A 21,388-nucleotide genomic window follows, 5' to 3' on the forward strand; every position below is an offset into this window, starting at 1 on the left:
TTGGAGTGTGCTTTCATGCTGCTCTGGAAACCTCCACCATATGAACAAAGCCTGCCTACCCTGCCAAAAGATAAGAGACATTGCAGAGAGAGGCCCTGGTCATTGTAGCTATCATAAATAATGACATCATTAGCCAAGCAGCCCACAGCCAACCTGCCAGCCACTGAGAGATGCATGAATAAGTCCAGTGAGATCATCCAAGCCTGTCCCAGATCACAAGAACTGTCCAGCTAAGGCCAGGCCAAATAGCCATTCTACAAAATTTTGAAATAAATAAATGGCTATTTTTAAACACTAAATTTTGAGTAATATCTTTTTATGTAGCAAACGTTCATTGTATACCCAAATATGACTTATGCTGTTATTTAGTAATTTCTTTAAATCAACTTGGTGTTTAAATATTTATTCTTGTCCTACGCACATCTTGAAAAATTATATCATATTTAGCCTATGCTAATAGTTGCCTTTACCCCCATCTCTGGTGTGTGTGTTGGTGGGGGAGTGGGGGTTAAAAATAGAGATAAACAGGAGAAAAAATAAATGACTATTAAAAGATAAAGTTGAAATATGCACCAATATGGTGCTATTAAACAAAATTTTGCTATTTTGGTGAAGTTCAAAATAATATTGCATCTCGAGAAAGAAGGTGATAATCCTTCTCATACAACTAATGATGTTGTTTTTGGAAACCATATAATTTCTTTTTATCCTCTCCTTACCAGAAAGACACAAACTAGAGGTAGTTCAAATAATGGTGTAGGCTCTGCAATCATTGACTTATTTGCTAAAGAAGCTAAATATGTATTGATTGTCTAAATAATAATGGAAAGTGAGAAAAATAACAATCCATGGATATTTGAAATGGATGAGAGCAGCTAGATCCTGCCTGCCATTAAAACTGAACTACAGCCCTAAAGGTCATTTTGTGGGGAGAATGTGGACAAAAAAGAGGAAAAATATTCTTGTCCATCTCATCTCAAATGTCAGAGGCAGACCTGCACAAAAATAGTACTCAAAAGTAGTTGCAGATCTAAAAAGATAGAAATCCCTTCCAGAAAAGAAAATTTATAAACCACTATTATATTTATGTATACACATAAATAGAGAGAGTATAAATTAATGCATAGTGTATTGTAGGCACTCCACAATAGCTGCTGCCACCGTTACCTTTTCTCTTCCTCTCCCTCCTCCTTTAATTTAAGGTTTTCATCTTAATTTAAAGAACCCCTGAATAATAAACTGCCCCATCTATATGAAATATGATCTTCTGCCTCAGTTTCCATCTCTCTTCTCTGTTTTCCCAGGTTAATTCATTCAGATCCATTAATAATAGAATTTTGAGTTACAAATGATATTAAATATCATGTAGTTTAAAGCCACCTTGAAAAGAAATAGAGCACTAGAACTAAACCTTTGTTCACAGGATTGGAATTTGTGTCTGCCACTCTGGCTGTGAGGCTTTGGGCAAAATATTTGATTTGTCTGTATCTTAACCTCTTTGTCTATAAAATGAGAAAAATATAATGTTTACACTCTGGACTGGTTTTTTAGGGTTAAATGAACTAGGGTGTTTTCAGATTGCTATTAAAACAATTAAAACTTTGCTTCCTCTCTAGAAGCAAATAAGGTGACTCCTTCTGCCTTCTCCAAGACATTCTCAGAAGATCCAAAAACACTCCCTATCTCCAATCACTTTTCTCTTGTTAATACAAGCTTCTAAAACCTTTCTCCCTTAAATTATATTCTTTGTTGTCTTCTTCTAGAATTGCCCTTTTGGAAAGTTATCTAATTGCTTAGGTTCATCCTTATTTATTTTGATAAATGTGATAGTTTTATATTGAGTACTTGCTTTATACAGAGAATTGTATGAGTTTTCAAAGCAGGTGGATTATATACCATTACTCTGAAAGTGTTTTTACCGTTTTTTAGTTACAGTGACAGACTGCTAATGACTCATGTGAAATACAGAATCAGATCACCAATAGTCACCTAATCAAAATCCAAAGGAAATATTTTAGGCTAGTTTCTTGCTTTTTAAGCATTATTTTATCCTGTTTAATTTTTTCTACCTGTCTGGCCATTCATTTTTCTTCTATCTTTTTCAACCTAGAACTCTCTGTACAGGTTCCTTTCTTGATAGTATTTCTCTTATATCATGGTTACCTCTTTACTCTTCCCTTTCTATTCTCCCTCCCTCATTGGTGTGCAACTCCAATGCCATGAATGCAACACAGAAGTTAATACCCTTCTAGAAGAAAATCTGTGTCTTTGGCTTAGACTTTTTCTCTGTGTCACAGATACACTGTGATATTCACCTATAAGAGAGACAACAAAATGTAATGGTTGAAAGTATATGTTCTGGAGTCATAATTTTTCAGTAGTTAAATCTATAATACTAGGCAAGTTACCTACCTATTATGTATCTCATTTTTTCTACATAGAAAACTAATTTTATTAATAGTACCTATCTCACTGTGTTGGGAAGATGGAAAAAAAATAATAACTTACCTTTCTTCCTTCCTTCCAACTCAGTAAAATAGCTTTTTAGCATGACCCAATGTGATGAGAAAGGAGCCTGGTATCAGCTGGGACCTACATAAGTACAGCATTGAAGCAGAAGAGAAAGTAGCAGAATAGGAGCAGAGCATGCTAGTGGCCCAGTGGAGGTTAGAGGATTGACTACATGCAGGGAAATTGAGCAAAAGATATTAAGGATAGGAAGAACCAGAATTTGTTTTACTATTTGAGAAGGGAAGTACACAAATAAAAGCCTGTGGTAAATTAGTTCAGTGTGAATTTATGGTTTTCAGTATAAATAGACATAGAAATAATGTAAATTTCATGAATTTAAATACATATGTGAATATTTATAAGGTGTATCAGTACATATACACATATATTTTCTACTTCCCACCCTTGAGAGGACTTGGAAGCACTGGCATCACAGTGGTTATAACCTAGTGCCTAGATCTTGGCTTCAACCATTGCCTGAAAAAGGAAGAAATGCTCCTTGGAGAAATAGCTGATTCCAGGACTGTAACAGGAAGAGTACAAGATAAGTCTGGAATATCTTGTACAAGAAAATGAGATGCTCAGAAAGTGATGCAGAAGCATCTCAAACAGGCTCTAATTGGCAAAATCTGAAATAATTTGAGCATCAAAACAAATTATGAGAACAATAGATTATAACCCACTGAATAAAATTTAAAATCCATGAGTATACATTGATATAAATAAATAATAATTGATGAAACAAGAAAATTTTTCTTTATAGTAGAATTACAACTAAATACAGAAGAAATGGTGGAATCACAAAAGTCACTATTTGAACATTACCATAATGATAACTCTTATAAGAAACAGCAATGACTGCTCAACCCTTTGGGTGAAAGTGAGAGGAAAAACTTATATAGTCTCAAAGCATCTTCTTACAAAATACTTATTAATCACAAAGGAAAGAAAAAGTAACTTTATAGTCTAGAAATATGGAGAACATCATAGGCAGTTCAAAGTCAATACCACCTGTAATGAAACCCCAGAATAATGCAATAATAAGAATACAATAGTATTACTATGATATTCTAGCCAAAAAATGAATAATCTGAATCTCATCATGAGAAAATATCAGATAAATGCAAATGAAGGGGCACTCTACAAAATAGGGGACTTTAATATCCATACATATAAAGATCATGAAAGTCATGAAATAACAAAGAAAATGTTTTATTTTGTGCTGTTGTTTTTATTTATTTTTTTGGCCACAAAACAAGTCTTAATACATTTAAAAACACTAGACTATGATCATAGAAAAAATATGTTCTCTGAACATAATAATAGAATGAAACAGAAAATTGACATATGTGTGGAAATTAAACAACACTCTTCTCAATAAACAAAGGGTAAAAAGAAAAATCACAGGGAAATTAGAGAGGATTTTGAGATAAAAATCAAACTGCAACATATCAAAATTTATAGGATGCAGGGCTCATGCAGTGCTTACAGGAAAATTTATACCCATAAATACCTATATTAAACATAAGAAAACTCAAATCTGTAATGTAAACTTCTATCTTAAGAAAATGGAAAAAGAAAACCAAGTTAAACCAAAAGCAAATGTAAGTAGGAAATAATAAAGATTACAACAGAAATATATGAAGTAGGGAATTAAAAAACAATAGAGAAAATCAACAAAGCCAAAAGGTGATTCTTTAAAAAGATCCAGAAAATTTTTTGCAAACTCTTATTTTGACTGACAAAGAAAATAGAGAGAAAACTGAAATTACTAAAATCAGAAATAAAGCAGGGACATTATTACATTGTCATTATGTTTTTTTGTGATAGTAAAATTTAGTTTCTTTTTTGTTTGCAATTTTGTTCTACCAGTGGGTTTTGTTCTTTCTTGTGCATTTGTTGTAGTGATTATCCTGTTTCATACTCCAGATGCAGGACTTGCTTGCAGATTTCTTGTAGGGCTGGTCATGAAACTGTGGTGGTGAACTTCAAGAGTTTTTGTTTGTCTGGAAAATACACTATTTCTCCCTCATTTCTGAAGGATAGCCTTCTTGGGTATAATATTCTTGTCCAGCAGTTTTTTCTTTAAGTATTTTGAATATTTCATCCAATTTTCTTCTAGCATGTAGAGTTTCTGTTGAAAAACATGCTATTAGTTTGTTAGGGGCTCCCTTGTACGTGACTTGATGCTTTTCTCTTACTCCTTTTAAGATTCTCTCTTTGTCTTTGAGCTTTGCCAGTTTGACTATAATGTGTCTTGGAGAGGATTTTGGGGGTTGAATCTGGTTGGAGATTTTTGAGCCTCCTGGATCTGAAGTTCCACTGTGTCTCTCCCTATACCTGGTAAGTTTTCTGTTATTATTTCATTGAGTAGGTTTTCCATACCTTTTCCATTTTCCTCCCCTTCTGGAACACCCCTGATTCAAATGTTAGTATGCTTAAGATTGTCTGTTAGCTCTGTTACATTTTTCTTCATTTTTAAAAATTCTTTTTGTCTTTTTTTTGCCCACCTGGGTTATTTTGAAAAAATTATCCTCAAGATCAGAAATTCCTTCTTCTGCTTGTTCCAGCCTGCTGCTTAAGCTATTGGTTGTGTTTTTTGTTTGTTTTTTGTTTTTGTTTTTGTTGTTGAGTGAATCTTTCAGTTTCATGAGTTCTGCTACCTCCTTTTTAAAAGTATTAATCTCTTTGTAAATGTCCTCCTTCATATCTTGAATTTTTTGTATCATTTAATTATGTTGTCTAACTGAGTCTTCTTGTATCTCAGTGATTTTCCTTGAGATTGTTGCTCAGAATTCCTTTTCAATCATTTCAAGGGTTTCCTGCTCTATAGGGTCTGGTATTTGAGAATTACCATATTCTTTTGGCAGTGTCACATTTTCTCAGATTTTCATATTTCGAGTATCTCCATGTTGTTGTCTGCTTATCTGGTAAAACAGTTGCTTCTGTTACTCGGTAATGGGCATTGAGAAGCAAGACATCCTCTTCTTTTTGTGGTTTCTGCTGGTAATTCTCCTTGTGTCAATGCAGTCAAGTGTCTGGTGGGCCACCTGCACAGTGGCTATGTCTACTGCTGTGGCATTGAGCTGCTTTTGCAGCAGCTGTGCCTGTGGTGGTAGCCATGGTGGGCCACCCATGTGGAAGTGGTGTTTTCAGTGTGCTCCTTGCCTGCTTCCAGGTGTGGGATGCTGCCCTCAGCTCCTGTCTAGGACACTGGGTGTACTCTCTTGTCTCCTTCCAGGTGGAGGGGCTGCCTATAGCCAGAAAATGTTATAGATTAAAAGAGACTTGAGAGACACAGCAACAAGTAAGCCTGATCCGGAATTGGATTTTTTTTTTTAAATATAACATAAAGAACATATAGGGACAATTGTCAAAATTTGCATGGGGCCTCTGGGTGAAGAGTATACAAGAGTTTTGTTTTGTTTTGTTTTGTTTGTACTACTCATATAACTTTTCTGTAAGTTTAAAATCATTTCAAAAGAAAAAAAAATGAGTTGGTACATTTTAAGCCACTTAGAAAAATGATTGACTCATAGTAACCACTCGATAAAATCCTTATTATAGATAAAGAATAGGCCTTTTTCTATAAAGAGAGTGGTGGAGGAGACAACTTAGTATACGGTAGCAGGGTCCAGAGGATGAAGAACCCTTATTGTTTCTCTCAAAAGATTGGATATTATTTTGTTGGAAAATGGGAAAAAACATGCTCATGAATATGATTGTCAAATATTGTCTTTGTAACTGTGAAGAGCAGATGATTTTATCCACTTCACTTTACTGGCTCTATACCAGACAATGAAGGCTCACTTGTTCCCCTAACATGCCATGTGATCCCATGTTGCATGGTTTTCTATAAATTATTACTTTTCACCTGGCATATCTTTCTCCCTCTCATCTATCTGGAAAAATTTCAGCTCCTCATTTAAGACACCTTATTCATCATCCATCTTCTCACTCCACAGTGCAATCACCTCTGTTCTTATGTGATCACATTATGTCTGTTTGTAAATCTTTTCTCTTTTCTTCTAATTTTGTTTAACATCCTCAGTACTTGAGGATTTCTCTTTTCTTAGATTTGAACTCCTCAAGGGCAGAAGCTAGACTGTCTTATTTTATTTTCATATCTCAAGAACATATCATGACCACATCATTAATGCTTAATTAATGCTTTTTATTAAAATAATTAATGAATGCTGCTTGGCGGGTCAAGGCAACATTAATGTAGTATAAACTGTTCAGGCTGTTGTGTAAGGAGAGCCTGGAATTAGATGCCAGCTCCTCCACTTACTAGCTGTGGACTCATTGGGAAGTTATGTAATATCTGATAGCCTTGGTTTTCTCACTATACAATAGGATTAATAATGCCTACCTTCCCAGGTTGTACAATTTAATGTAAGTATTCATGTTATGTCAAATTTCTACCTTCTCTTGTTCTTTGCAGTCCTGCCTTAGGACATTATTATTGATTGTAGGTAGCTTGGGATTTGGGGGTTATCCCAACCTACTCTCATCAATCTTTATTATGCCCAATGATAATTCCTGGGGAAAATTATATCAGATCCCATATCATACTAAAACATGTTTTAGAATGATAATTTAAAACACATTTAACCTTAGATTTCTAGCTAACAAAATTTTCCCCTTCTCAAGATATCCTCTTGAATTAAACTTTATTAAACATTTGTTTACTATAAAAATAAATGATAGCCTAATTTAATTATTTTAATAATAAAATAATTTGAAATTTGAATTTTTAATTAAAATTATCAATTCCTTGTTCAAAATCCATCAATTTTCATCTTGATTTTGATTCTTCTGATAAACACACTGTTTTACTTTGTTTTGTTTTCCTTAATTTCTTTTGATCTCTCACGAAGATCTTAATCTCTAACTGAATCAAATTATTGCTTCACCTAAACTCTAAGAGATATAAATGAAGTTAAGCATTCTCATAAAAAAGTGTTTTATTTTCTAGAAATCTACATTTGTAAGTAAAAAGACTATTATATGTCAACCAGGCAAGGCAGTGAATGAAGGTGGAGCACAGTTTTCTACCAAGTGCAATGGTTCAGGTAAAAGGTGCAATTTATGGGCAATCTTATGTCATGTACTCACCTCATTTAGATTCTTTGCTAAAATAGTCTCTCAAATAACAATACCACTATTCCTAACTTTAGATACAGTATCACTGGAAATAGCACATAGTAATGCCATCTTGCTTACCATATTGACATTTATAGCTATTACAATTTAATTTCAGCTTAAAATTGGAAATGATAAATATAACAATGTACAAGAAAAAATAACAACATAACCTCATCAATCAAACTATAAATTGCTTTTGCAGATTCCATACCAACAATAGGTAAATGAATATATAGTTAAAAGTCCATAACATATTTGTTAATGAGATCTATGTTGAACTTCACCAAGGGAGGAAAAAAATGGACTTTAAAATAAGACAGGAATTTGTCTGATTTCTGAACCTGTAGTGACTATCCTTGCATCACAGTGGGTAAGTGTATGGAGTCCGGAATGAAATTGCCTAGATTTGAATTCTGGCTCTGCCACTTAACTGTGTGACATGGTCCCAATTACTTCATCTCTCTTACCCTCAGTTTCTCCAACTATAATAACAGCACCTACCTCAAAGTATTGCAAGTGAATACACACATAGAAGAGTTATTTGGCACGTAACTTTCCATAGATGTCAGCTATTAGTGACAATTGACAATCAAACTGTAGGATCTCAGTAAATCTTTCTTTGTGTTTACTTTTTTTTCTATGTATAATGGAGATAACTTTTCAGGATTTTTATGAGGATTAAATCAGAATAGATATTTATATACCTGGCATATAGTAGTAGATGCACATTGTTTTTGTTAGAGTAAGAATTAGTAATTTGAAGGTCTGCACATATCTTAAATCAGTCTTACTTACTACAGCATGTCCACTTTGGCTGTAAAAATCAACACAGAAGCTTATAAACAAAATTCTGAAATTGTCGGATGCCAAACAAGAACATTTAGTTAATTTTAGGGCAAAACCCTAAAGAACAAAACAGATGGGACACAGTGATAGAAGGCAACTGAGGCTAAGCTGGCCTTAGTTTATAGAAACTTCCTTGGCTGTTCTTGGCCAAATAGGAAGCAACCCAGTGCTTCCCCTGGGCCTTGAGGTCAGGTTCATTAATACATTCTTTGCTCATGAATTTGACAGACTTATCGAGTATACCCAGTGTGTTGGGCCCTATGCTGAATCCTGGAGTTGCTGTGTTGAGCAAGGCAGAGCTGAAAGGTTGCTGCAACACAACCGTTCATCACAGTTGCCAAATTTTGACACTATTTCCCCTTAAATTTGCATATACATTTTTAAAAACAAGTAAAAGAAAAATAACATTAACATCATACATGTATAGAGTACATCCTGTGTGTTAGAAATTACTGTAAAATTTTTAAAGGCATTACTCCTAATCCTCACAATAATTCCATAAAGAGGTTTAGAGCTAGGACTGGGTCTGGAGCTCACAGACCCCTCAAGCCCCTTGTCCAGACTGGTCATAAACCCTTCACACACAGGTCTGTGAGCTACGTAACAGGACAAAGGTCCTTGGAGCCATGGGTGAAGAAACAATAGGCTTTATTTCTAGATGGGAGCTCTGCCAACCAGCAGTTCAGAGCCACTGCTTCAAACACACTGAAGACCACACAAAAATAGCAACAAGCTAAAAATACACAGGCATGCATGAGCACTAACTCCATTCAAACACAGCTTGTTTACAAAGAATGTGCTGCACCACCCCCAACCAGACCTGAGGTGAGGGGGCCTGACTAAACTACTCTATTTTCCTCACAAGTGGGCATTATTACCCCTATTTTACAGCTGAAGCAGATGGAGAACAGAGGCGCCAAGTCATTTGCTCTTGATTATGCAAGGGTCCAAAGCCAGGTAGTCGGGCTCCTAAATCAACTGCAAATTCTTCACTGCAGATATTCTATTTATTATGAAGTTTTAAAGATCTCTGTAATTTTAGTGTTTATATGGAAAGAGGAAAGAAACACCAATTCATCTGCCGAAAGAAGTAGAAAACTGAAAATAATTGTTTCACTTGCTTGCATAGATTGCTAGATTATGCTGGATATCACGGGAGATGGGGTCAGGAAATGTTTCAGTTTTGATTAAAACATTTCCATAGTTATTTGTCTGCAACCTAATACTTCTTATAGCTTTAGAAATATTTCTGAAAATTATTTAGAATTCAAATTTCTACTGCTAAAATTTTATTTTTATTTTAAATATGCCCAGAAGTAAAATTATGTTTCAATTTAAGGGCTTTTTATGAGTTATATTTTCTTATGCCATACATGCTAATATCAAAATATACTTTATGTTTTTTGAGGTCGGGAACACATTTGCTTTATGCATTTACACCTTTGTTGATGCTACTGAATGAGCTCCAAATGACTAGGGCCAGTCATTGAAATTTTAAAAAAGATAAACTTAGGGTGCTTAAAAATGTTTACCTAATAAAATGTATGATTCAAATATTATAGTAACATCAAAACACCTTATATTCATATGGTCTTTACATTTTACACAGACTTTTATATGTATTATTATCTATAGCCTTAAAACTTGAGCTAAAGTAGCAAATTAATTAAAAAGTCTTTTCCTCTCCACCCATATTACCAATCATAAGCTTGGCTGGAATGAGATCCTTGTTATCTTATAGCTTCGGACAGCTAATATTCCTGGTTTGGAAGACAGCTTCAAAAAGACCTTCTGTATCACTGATAAAACTAGAGATGATGAAGTCCTGTGTTCGATGTTTTATTTGAAGAGATTTTATTTAATAGCTTCTATTCATCATTTTATTCTTTATAACATCCCAAAGCTTCTTTCCAACATGTACTCATATTAGACTATGTCAAGAATGTGGAAGGCGAGATGAGATAAAACACATGCCTACTGTCACCAGTTGGGACCACCACCAACCAGGCAGTCAAACAGCACCTACATGTTTATAGAGATCATCATTAGTCACGAAGTAATCTTGCATGATAAATTATTCCCTGTGGGACCTTTTGAAACACATACTCCTGCTCTTGCATGCAAGGCACCTGCTTTGGCAAAATAAGGGATGCCAAAAATGAAAAAATGGATAAGAATGAGTAGGGAAGCATTTGACAGAAAACAGACCTACAGTAATAAGCCTTTTATACTCTGAAAAAATTAGGTCTTTAGCCTTTGCTTCTTGCCTTCCCTACACTGTCATTTTACGATCATGCCTTTCTACACATTTTGTCATTTAAGATGATTGATTTTTTGCTTTTGTTTTTACTATTTTAAATTCAGATAACACATAATTATTTTTCCTAAGATTTTCAAAATACCTTTGTCTAATTGGGTAGAAAAAGAAACGTCTTATGGAATTACTACTTGTCTAACTAGTATATTGCTACAAATATGTGAGTGTGAGTGTATTTAGACGAAGTTATACATAAAACACAAACAAACATACATATTCATACCTACACATAAATATACTGTGGGCAACTGAGGAGGAGACTGATTGCAGTCGTGATCTGATTGTAAACAGTAAGGGCAAAATTAATTCCAGTCTTCTTTTTCACCTTTGCCTTACAACTGCACAGGAGTATTATTCCATTTTCTAAGTGTGATGTAGAACTATCAGTTTGTATAAGGACTGCACCATATTAAGTCCCTGCTAAAAATTCAGAAAAATGAAGTATGTGTTTTTTATTCAGTAATAATGACACATATTTAGAATATAAATACTGTCTTGAGTTGGTGATTTTCTAAGTGTATATTTTTTATCAGAATTTCTAGTATTCTTTTTTAATTTTATTTTTTATTCAAAATATTTTAATATTTACTCATACATATTTGTGGGATATAGTGTATTGTTTCAATACATGCATATTCTGCACAATAATTCACCCAAGGTAGACAGCATAATTTTGTACCCATAAGTCCACCACTTTTCCTCCCCCCACCCCTAACACACACCTCTGGTATCAGTTATGCTACTCTCTAATTCTATAAGAACCACTTTTTTTTTTTCCAGATTCCATATATAAGTGAGATCATGTGGCATTTGCCTTTTGTGCCTAACTTACTTCACTTAAATGATGGTTTCCAGCTCATCTATGTTGCTACAAATGATAGAATATCATTTCTTTTTCATGTCTGAGTAGTATTCTATGCTGTGTATATACCACAGTTTTTATCCATCCAACTGTTGATGGGCATTTAGATTGATTCCATCTTCTGGCTATTGTGAATAGTGCTACGATGAACATGGGAGTGCAGGTGTCTTTTTAATATATTGATTCAATTTTGGTGGGTACATAACCAGTAGTAGGATGACTAGGTCATAAGGTAGATCTATTTTTACTTCTCCAAGGAACCTCCATACTGTTTTCCACAACAGGTGTAGCAAGTTATACTCCCCCCAATAATTCAGGAGAGTTCCTTTTTCTCTGCATTTTCTTCTTAGGAGAGAGGAAACACTAAATATTTGACTATTTTCTATTCAGTAGGCATTCTTATTCATGTACTGATAGAAAAGATCGGCATTATAGGACATTTAAAATGACAATAATCAGCATGGGGGGGGAATGATGTTCTTATTGATAAACTTTACTTTTATTTTTATATTATTAATAAAAATCAATACTAATAAAGTGTTACACCAGGGGTAACCAAACTACAGCATGCAGGTGAAATCGGGCCCACTGACTGTTTGTAAATAAAGTTTTATTGGAAAACAGCCACATTCATTTATCACATAAGGTCTATGGCTGCTTGGGAGTTACAAGGGCAGATTTGAGTGTTGCAACAGAAGCCCTATGGTCCACAAAGACAAAAGTATTTACCATCTGGTCCTTTACAGAAAAAAATAAAATAAAATCACTGCCCCATGATTTAGATACTTATCTGTTAATCTAAGTTTAAAGATAATAATCAGAATTGTATAGCATTTTTCTTTATCCTAAAAAATAATCAATTAAATTTATGTAAAAAATATCTGCTAATTGATTAAAATTAGCAGCCAATTCCTTCACAGCCTGTTTGTTCCCATCATCGCTTCCCAAGCCTTGTTTTGGAGCTTCATCTTTTCTGATTTAAAACTCTACCTGTTGATGAATGCCAGGTCCCCTTCCTTTGGTCTCATGAATTTCAAGAATCAACCAGGTGATAGTTGTTTAAATGACTAAATAACTCAAATGTGTCATATGTTCTCTTTTCTACACCTTTCACCCACTCACTTATTCCTTAAGTTTAAAAAATATATAAACCACATTTTCTAATAGCACTTCTAACTTCTGTTCAAATCAGTTGATTTTACTATGAGTCCTAGGTCTCATTTATTCTCTGTTGAATTCTTTGCAAAATGTATCCTAAAATAATGTAATAGATCAATTTCATTCAGCCTCATAACATAAATGCTTCCCGAACATCTTTCCAAGGACTCTAATAACCATATGGGTGAACCTATACAGAAAAAATGTTTTCCAGCAGGACCGAACCATGGCAGCTAATACTGGAAAACACATTGCAAAGAGCGGCCACCTTCATAGCTCAGGAATCTACTTCATGACAGCAGTGCTCTGCAGAGATCACAGGAATTGATGTCTACAGGTCCAGGTTCAAGCTCCAGTTCTGCTACTTATGAGATACATGAACTTGGGCAATTAGTGCTTTACTTTCAGTTCTGAACTTGGGAAATAATCCCCTGGACTCAACTGAAAAATTCTTGCCCTCTTCAGGTACAGCACCACCACCCAGCAAGTCTGCAGATTTTCCCCTCTACGATCTGGTGCTTTTCTGTGATGTCAAATAGAAATGTTATTCATTCTTTTTACACCTACCTCACAGGATTCATGTGAGACTCAGACAATATACTATGTTGTTGAAAGATGCTGAAATGAAAGACAATGGTTGGATAACCTGCAGTTCTGTATTCTTATGCGGGTGTTTAAGAAATAATCATGGTTGACCAGGATTTGAGATTCTCTCTTATTCCCTGTTATACCTTTGTGCTGACCAACTCGTCTGTTTTTTTAGACCTGTTTCTCTACGACGAGAGCCATGCGGCACCCCATGTGCCTCACACTGATCCATCATAGCTGCGAGCACTGGGATCGTGGTAAGGGAATGCTTGTATTCCAAATTTGAAACTGAAAGATAACTTTGACATGGTGTGAAGTCAATTTCATTCATTAGGCAAATTGCCACATTTGAGAATAAGCAAATTAAGCATTTTTATCTGTCTTTTGGCTTCTCTGAGTAGTGTAATCACTATAGATTGTGTCACGGATCAGATTCAAAGCCTTGTAATTGTGTGTCAGTGGGCGACACAGTGCGGAGCATTCTCCCGGGGCTCTTTCTCAGCCCACCTTCAGCTTCACAGTCTCCCTGGACATACCATGACTTCTGATATACAATAAGGATCATTTGGAAGCATTGTTCTTTCAAGCCTCTTAGACCATATCCAATTTGGAGGATCTTGCTGTCCCCATCTTAAGCTGAAGTAATAATAATATGCAGTAAAAGTAATGAGTAGTTGCCTATTGTTTGTGAGAACCATGTGGCAAAGGAACACTCTGCATGTGGACGCCTTCCAGGAAACTCAAATTTGTAGTATTAATCCTTGTTGTAAATTGCTACCATCTATGGAAATTGCTACAGCACAAAATGCAGAAATATGTTTCTTTTGTTGAAAACATAATTGATTGATTTAGAGCTTTCTTTTGTTAATCTACCAAATCACAGCTACTAAACATTGCATGTTATAGCCATAGATACAGTCATCATTCACCTGACAGGTATTGTGGGGGGGGGGGGTTCAGCCCACATTGACATATTTTATTTTAATATAATATGGCCCATACCTTAGGAAAATTTCTTGCAACAGAATTTAAAGTTTATCTTTTTTTTTTTTTTTTTAAAGATGACCGGTAAGGGGATCTTAACCCTTGACTTGGTGTTGTGAGCACCACGCTCAGCCAGTGAGCGAACCGGCCATCCGTATATGGGATCCGAACCCGGGGCCTTGGTGTTCTCAGCACCGCACTCTCCCGAGTGAGCCACGGGCCGGCCCCTAAAGTTTATCTTTAAAGGCATAGCTTTTCAGTACAACAATATGACAAAACTTTCCCCACTAATTAAGAATGTGTGTATGTGTGTGTGTGTTTGTATACACACACACATATTCAAATATGTAGATGTATATATATATATATATATATCTTCTTGTATTATAAATTATATTTTATGAATATTACAAAAGCATATTCCTGATAAATACCACTGATAGATTATGTTTTTCCCTAAAATGATGCATATTTTCAAACTGCAGAAAACTAATTTAATTGGGTGGATTCACTATAGCAATAAGGCAAAGTAAAAATCCTGTATTCCTTCTTAGTTATTTATATTAGTTATTAAAAAGATCCTTCTAAATAATAAAAGCTATCAACTTATTAATTACTTACTATGTGCTAAGCACTGTGCTTATATCTGTTTGTTACTCCCCACAAAAGCCCTATTAGGCATGTGCCATTACTTGCCCCATCTTAGAGAAGATTTAATGAGAGGAGAAGTTTTGTAACTTCTTCCAAGGTTTAGAAGCTTGTGTTGTGTCATCCTGGACTTGAACCTTGAAGCTCTGATTCTAGATCCTGAGTCCTAAACCGCTACATTATATTACCTCCCTTGCAACACAGTAAACTTAATATTTGTCAAATTCATTGAGGTAACTACACAAGTAATTAAAGAAAATTTGTTTCTTCAAACCTTTGGAGTTTAATATGGCAACAGTATTTTTAATTTGAGATTTTTATTTTGGTCTAAGCAGTGTTTAGGAATGATGTGTTTATATAGGATTTATATCCTGCTTATGTTTACAAAGGATTAGAGTTATGTAAGGAAAGTATGTTATACTTCTATACTTATATGTCCATTCCATAGACTTTTATTTGGCTTTTGGTTCTTCCAAAGAGATTGGGTCTCTTGTCAGGCGGCGCAAAACCTGGAAGGATACTCTGGATAGTTCCTTAGCTGTGTGTCCCAGTAGTACTCATTTCACCTCTCAGAATATCATGCCACACATGAATGACAGGGCTAGCCCTAAAAATACATAATATTCTCTCTGACTTTGGCGTTCATGATTTTTATAAAGTTCCCAGCATTCACTGAGATATTGGGCATTTGAGATAGCGTACTACAGTAGTTGGAATTGTTGCTTGATAGGTGTTAACAACTCAAACTATTTTAATTCTTAATCAGTGCTCATCAAAGAGCTACCAATGTTCAATATTACTAATTTTATCTATAAATGGTATATTTTTTGTTTGGGAATAAGTGCTTTTAACTCTGATATTTCTTATTCTGATGTGGCAGTTACGCTCTTTTATTCAACTTTCTAATGTAAATCTCTGTGATTCCTAGTGAAGAAAATCAGTTTTCCCCAGGGTTGAGTACTACTTCTGTGGACCTTTACTGGTGTATGTCTCATTGAGATGACAAGGTCACCTCATATAGCATCCTCTTGGTAACACTGGGGACTCATGTCTCAAATGTCATTTCTGAATTGCCAGTATCACAGGGGGTAAAAATCTGAATTTCATTCCCTCCACAGGGTGCTCTATTAGTCCATTTTCTGTTGCTTACAACAGAATATATGAAATTGGGTAATTTATAAAGAAGTGAAATTCATCTTTTACATTTTTGGAAGCTGGGAAGTCCAAGGTCCAGGGAACATATATGGTGAGGGCCTTCTTCTTGGTGGGGACTCTGTAGGTGGTACTGTGGTGACACAGGCAATCACATGGCAAGAATGACATGAGCTCTTTAATTTGCTCACTAACTCTCCTTATAAAGCCACAATTGCCACTCCCATGACAACTCACTAAACCATTAACCCATCAACCCATGAATGGATCAATCCATTAATAAGGGCATAGACCTCCTGAACCAATTGCCTCTTAAAGGCCCCACCTTTCAACACTGCCACAGTCTGATTTCCCACCCTCTTAAAATTGCTACAATGGGGATCAAGCTTCAGTGAGTTTGGGAAGGACATTCAACCCACAGCAGATGTCAATTGACATTTCATCATTTACTTTACCAAAGTAAGTAAGTTTAGAGCCTAACGCTTGCATGTTCAACAGGACATGCAAACCAATAGAGATGTCATTTTCTGCTTCTAAAATATATGATGTCAAAAGATATTTATACTCCCTCATTTGTTTCTCCCTATATATGCTTTTCAGAAATCACATCTTTATTTTCTGTCCAATTTCTGACTCTTTTTAAAATATATACATTAAATCTTTTAAAGTCTTCACAAACTTTTATATCGAGTTTTAGAGCAACTTTTCTTTTTGCAAAGTAGAATGCAAAATAGTTGGACTTAGATGGAAGTAAAAAGAAAATTCCTATTACAGTATCTGTAAATTACAAGTGAAAGTCACTTATAACTTATCCTGCAGTGCTTTTGAGAAACTTAGCTTGTTTTCTTCAAAGAAGAAAAAAGGTTCATGAAAGGCCTAATAACACATTTAAATTACTAAGGATAATTTGAAATTTTAAGTTTTATGGAATTTAGATGATTACTAGAATCCCAGCAAGTGTTATAATGGACATAATTTTTTATAACAATTGAGAATTACTCTGTACATGATACACTGGCATTGATTTGAACCTAGCATTTATTTATTTATTTATTTTTGGCAAAATATAATTAGTTTGGTAATTGCCCATATTGTCCTATAAACTAAAATGAAATGATACATTTATTTAAGACATGAAGACATATCATTTGTTAATAGTTTCATGTATTTGTGAAATCTTTTTGAAAGCTAATATATAAATATATAGATTTATGGGTCTGAGTATGTGTGTGAATGTGTAATCTATATATTATACACACCCATATAAAGATATATATCTATATGTTTGTTTTATCACCATACAAACTGCTCATCACATCTGTGGTTTTTCCACTCTAAGAATAGCTGCCTTCACTATTAACAAAAGTCAGGGAAAGACTGCAAAAATGGCAAGTGTGGACTCCTGACTTTATCCCCCCAAAACCTGTGTAATTTGAGGGGAGAAACAAGCGGCCAGGAAGGGAAGCAGGGAGGACAAGGAGGAAAGAAAGGTAAAATTGCAATTCAGTGATGAAGTTATTTAAGTCAGAAATCTGAGAATGTTCCAACTATGTAAGGCTGTGCACTTTGTGCAATGAACAAAGGTACGCAGCGGGATTGACAAGTAGGAGTTGAAATTTAGTCCCTCATCTGCTCCCAAAGCCCTGTGCCCTGGGTGCATGGCTCCATCAGGCAGAGAGAAAGGACATCCTTTCTTTTTTGCAATGTTGTCTTCTGCTTGCCAGCTCAGAGGAGCTGCATCTACCTAGAATAAGCATTGTTGTTCTGTTTGTTTGTTTTTAATTTGCAAAATGGCATTGAACCCTGAGCTCTCTGATATAATCTACCACCAAACTCTGTTGAATCTGCCTCCTCCACAGCTTAAATCAATGACCTACACTATGACTCCAAGCCCCCTCTTTGATTCAAGTCCTCATCCTTCCTTGCCTAAATGATGCAACCAACTCCTAAATGGTCCTCTTGTATTGAACATCAACCCTTCTACCCAATTTCCACACTGCTAACAGACTGGTTGTTCTACAATGCTCATCTGACCCAGATGTCACCAAGAATCTTTCACATGTGTATTTAACAAATATTTTAAGTACTTACTATATGTCTATCACTTTGTGACATCTAAATGCTCAAGCAAAAGTCCAAATTCTACAGCAAGGAAGCACAGCTCTTCATGGTTTGACCCTTGCTTAGGTATCCAGCTTTGATTTTTCACGGTCTGTCTTCTTTGCCTGGGAGCCAATCACCCTGAGCTCCTGCAGGAGCCATAACATCTCATGTGTCCATGGATCCCCAGAATGCTCCCTACATTCTTTGCTCCAGTAATGTTACTTTACATTTCAAGAATAACATCAAACATCATCTCTTCCTTTCCTGACTAGTTTTATTTTATTTCTCCAATGTTCTCTCACAGTACCCTATGTATTTCTCTCTTTCAGAGCACTTTCCATATTTACTCCTGCTTCTTTCTTACCCATTTGTAGACTTCTCAGATTCAGGAAAAATGACATTAGTTCTTATGTCCCCACATAGTACATACTCAAAAAATCATTGTCTTTTCTCCTCAGCAAAATATCCTTAGCTCTCAACATTTTTCATTTTTTATCATATGTATCTTAGTATTTGTCCTCAGTGTCATGGTAGCTTTTCCAGTTTTCCTATGTCCTCCACGATTGATCAGAAAAGATGACAAATAGAAAAGGATAAAAACAAAATGCATTGACTTTTAATTATTGCTTTTGCTAGAATGTATGTGATCATTTCAACTGGTCTTCTTTTTATAATAATGCCATTTTATTCTGATATTTTCTTATGTGCTGTTAAGTTTAAATATGTTTCTAAAACCTTAACACCTTTCGTACATACCCGGTATGTAATATTAAAGATAGAAATAACATTAAAATCCCAAGTAACTTCAAATACAGAAGTAATATCTAAGTGAAGTCTATTACTTAAAGAATTTGTGTACAGACTATTATGTGCTTAAATCTAGCCAAATAGGGAGATGCATGTGATCCACAACCCTAATTTCTGATTTACTCCATGATTCCTTCTTTTTTTTTTTTATTTTTTTTATTTCGTGTTCATAAGTGAGTAGTACAATAAACTTATGAAAGTTCTTAAGGTGTAAAAGAGTAAATATGTTTTTTTTTCTTGATAAATTTTTTTTAAATTTTATTTTGTCGATATACAATGTGGTTGATTATTGCTGCCCCTCACCAAAACCTCCCTCCCTCCTCAGTCTCCTCCTTCCCACCCAACAATGTCCTTTCTGTTTGCTTGTCGTATCAACTTCAAGTAATTGTAGTTGTTATATCTTCTCCCCACCCCCAGTTTTTTTTTGTGTGTGTGTGTGTGTGTGAATTTATATATTAATTTTTAGCTCCCACCAATAAGTGAGAACATGTGGTATTTCTCTTTCTGTGCCTGACTCGTTTCACTTAATATAATTCTCTCAAGGTCCATCCATGTTGTTGCAAATGGCAGTATTTCATTCGTTTTTATAGCTGAGCAGTATTCCATTGTGTAGATGTACCACATTTTCCGTATCCACTCATCTGATGATGGGCATTTGGGCTGGTTCCAACTCTTGGCTATTGTAAAGAGTGCTGCGATGAACATTGGGGAACAGGTATACCTTCGACTTGATGATTTCCATTCCGCTGGGTATATTCCCAGCAGTGGGATAGCTGGGTCATATGGTAGATCTATCTGCAATTGTTTGAGGAACCTCCATACCATTTTCCATAGAGGCTGCACCATTTTGCAGTCCCACCAACAATGTATGAGAGTTCCTTTTTCTCCGCAACCTCGCCAGCATTTATCATTCAGAGTCTTTTGGATTTTAGCCATCCTAACTGGGGTTAGATGGTATCTCAGTGTGGTTTTGATTTGCATTTCCCGGATGCTGAGTGATGTTGAGCATTTTTTCATATGTCTGTTGGCCATTTGTATATCTTCCTTAGAGAAATGCCTACTTAGCTCTTTTGCCCATTTTTTTAATTGGGTTGTTTGTTTTTTTCTTGTAAAGTTGTTTGAGTTCCTTATATATTCTGGATATTAATCCTTTGTCAGATGTATATTTTGCAAATATTTTCTCCCACTCAGTTGGTTGTCTTTTAACTCTGTTAATTGTTTCTTTTGCTGTGCAGAAGCTTTTTAGTTTGATATAATCCCATTTGTTTATTTTTCCTTTGGTTGCCCTTGCTTTTGGGGTCGTATTCATGAAGTCTGTGCCCAGTCCTATTTCCTGAAGTGTTTCTCCTATGTTTTCTTTAAGAAGTTTTATTGTTTCAGGGTGTATAGTTAAATCCTTAATCCATTTTGAGTTGATTTTAGTATATGGTGAGACAGTATGGTACTGGCATAAAAACAGACACACTCCACGATTCCTTCTAATGGGAGCTTTACTCTCTGAAGATTACGTTCTCTAAAACTTGGCACTAATCCTGCCAATTTACCCAATTTACACCTACTATTTGTTTGGGGCTCCTTTGAATAGTTTAAAAAAAAAAACCTTTCAAAATATCATTTAATTTAGTATCCAGAACAACTCTACAATTAAGTGGCACAGATGTTATCAGACCAAATTCATATATCCTAAACTTAATGTAATAAGCACATGGTAATTGGTGTCTTGGAATAAACTCCTTTTACTGTTTTTCTCTTCTCCTCTTTGTATCTTTTTGACACAGAGGCAGGTGTTTCTACAGTATTCTCTAGCCCAGGAGCTAAAGTTCACATTTACATTTGTAATGGGAACATTTCTGAATCTCTGCTGGCTCTTCACAGATTGTTTATTGCATGCTGGTGACATAACCATTATCTTTTCATTCTAATCTTCCTTGTCAATGTAACATCTGAAGTGCAGGATAGAGGATTAGCAGTGCCCTGACTTAATCAGTTTATAAAAATCTCCAGAGAAAGCCACCCTCCCTTTCGTAGATCACAGATGTTTTGTTTTCACTTGATTAGGCAATTGATTGGGTCCCAGTACCTCAAGAAAGGAAAGATGTTTTTGCCATTTATTTTTATACTAAAGTATGGTAAGGGAATGGCATGGGTCATATGTAGTACAGCTGGATACAGAATAAGGCATTCCATCAGGAAAAGGGAAAAGCACAAGGCGTTTGCAGACATTTTATTCTTTTCTTCCCACAACCTGTTAAAGTGTGGTCAAG

General features: G+C 35.1%; 1 pseudogene; it reads left to right on the forward strand.

Annotated features, from left to right (window-relative positions):
- Positions 1-21,388, forward strand: part of LOC134370486 (small ribosomal subunit protein eS17-like) — a 162,760-nt pseudogene that overhangs the window by 78,917 nt on the left and 62,455 nt on the right.

The sequence above is a fragment of the Cynocephalus volans genome, chromosome 2, assembly GCF_027409185.1.
Source record: "Cynocephalus volans isolate mCynVol1 chromosome 2, mCynVol1.pri, whole genome shotgun sequence".
NCBI lineage: Eukaryota > Metazoa > Chordata > Mammalia > Dermoptera > Cynocephalidae > Cynocephalus > Cynocephalus volans.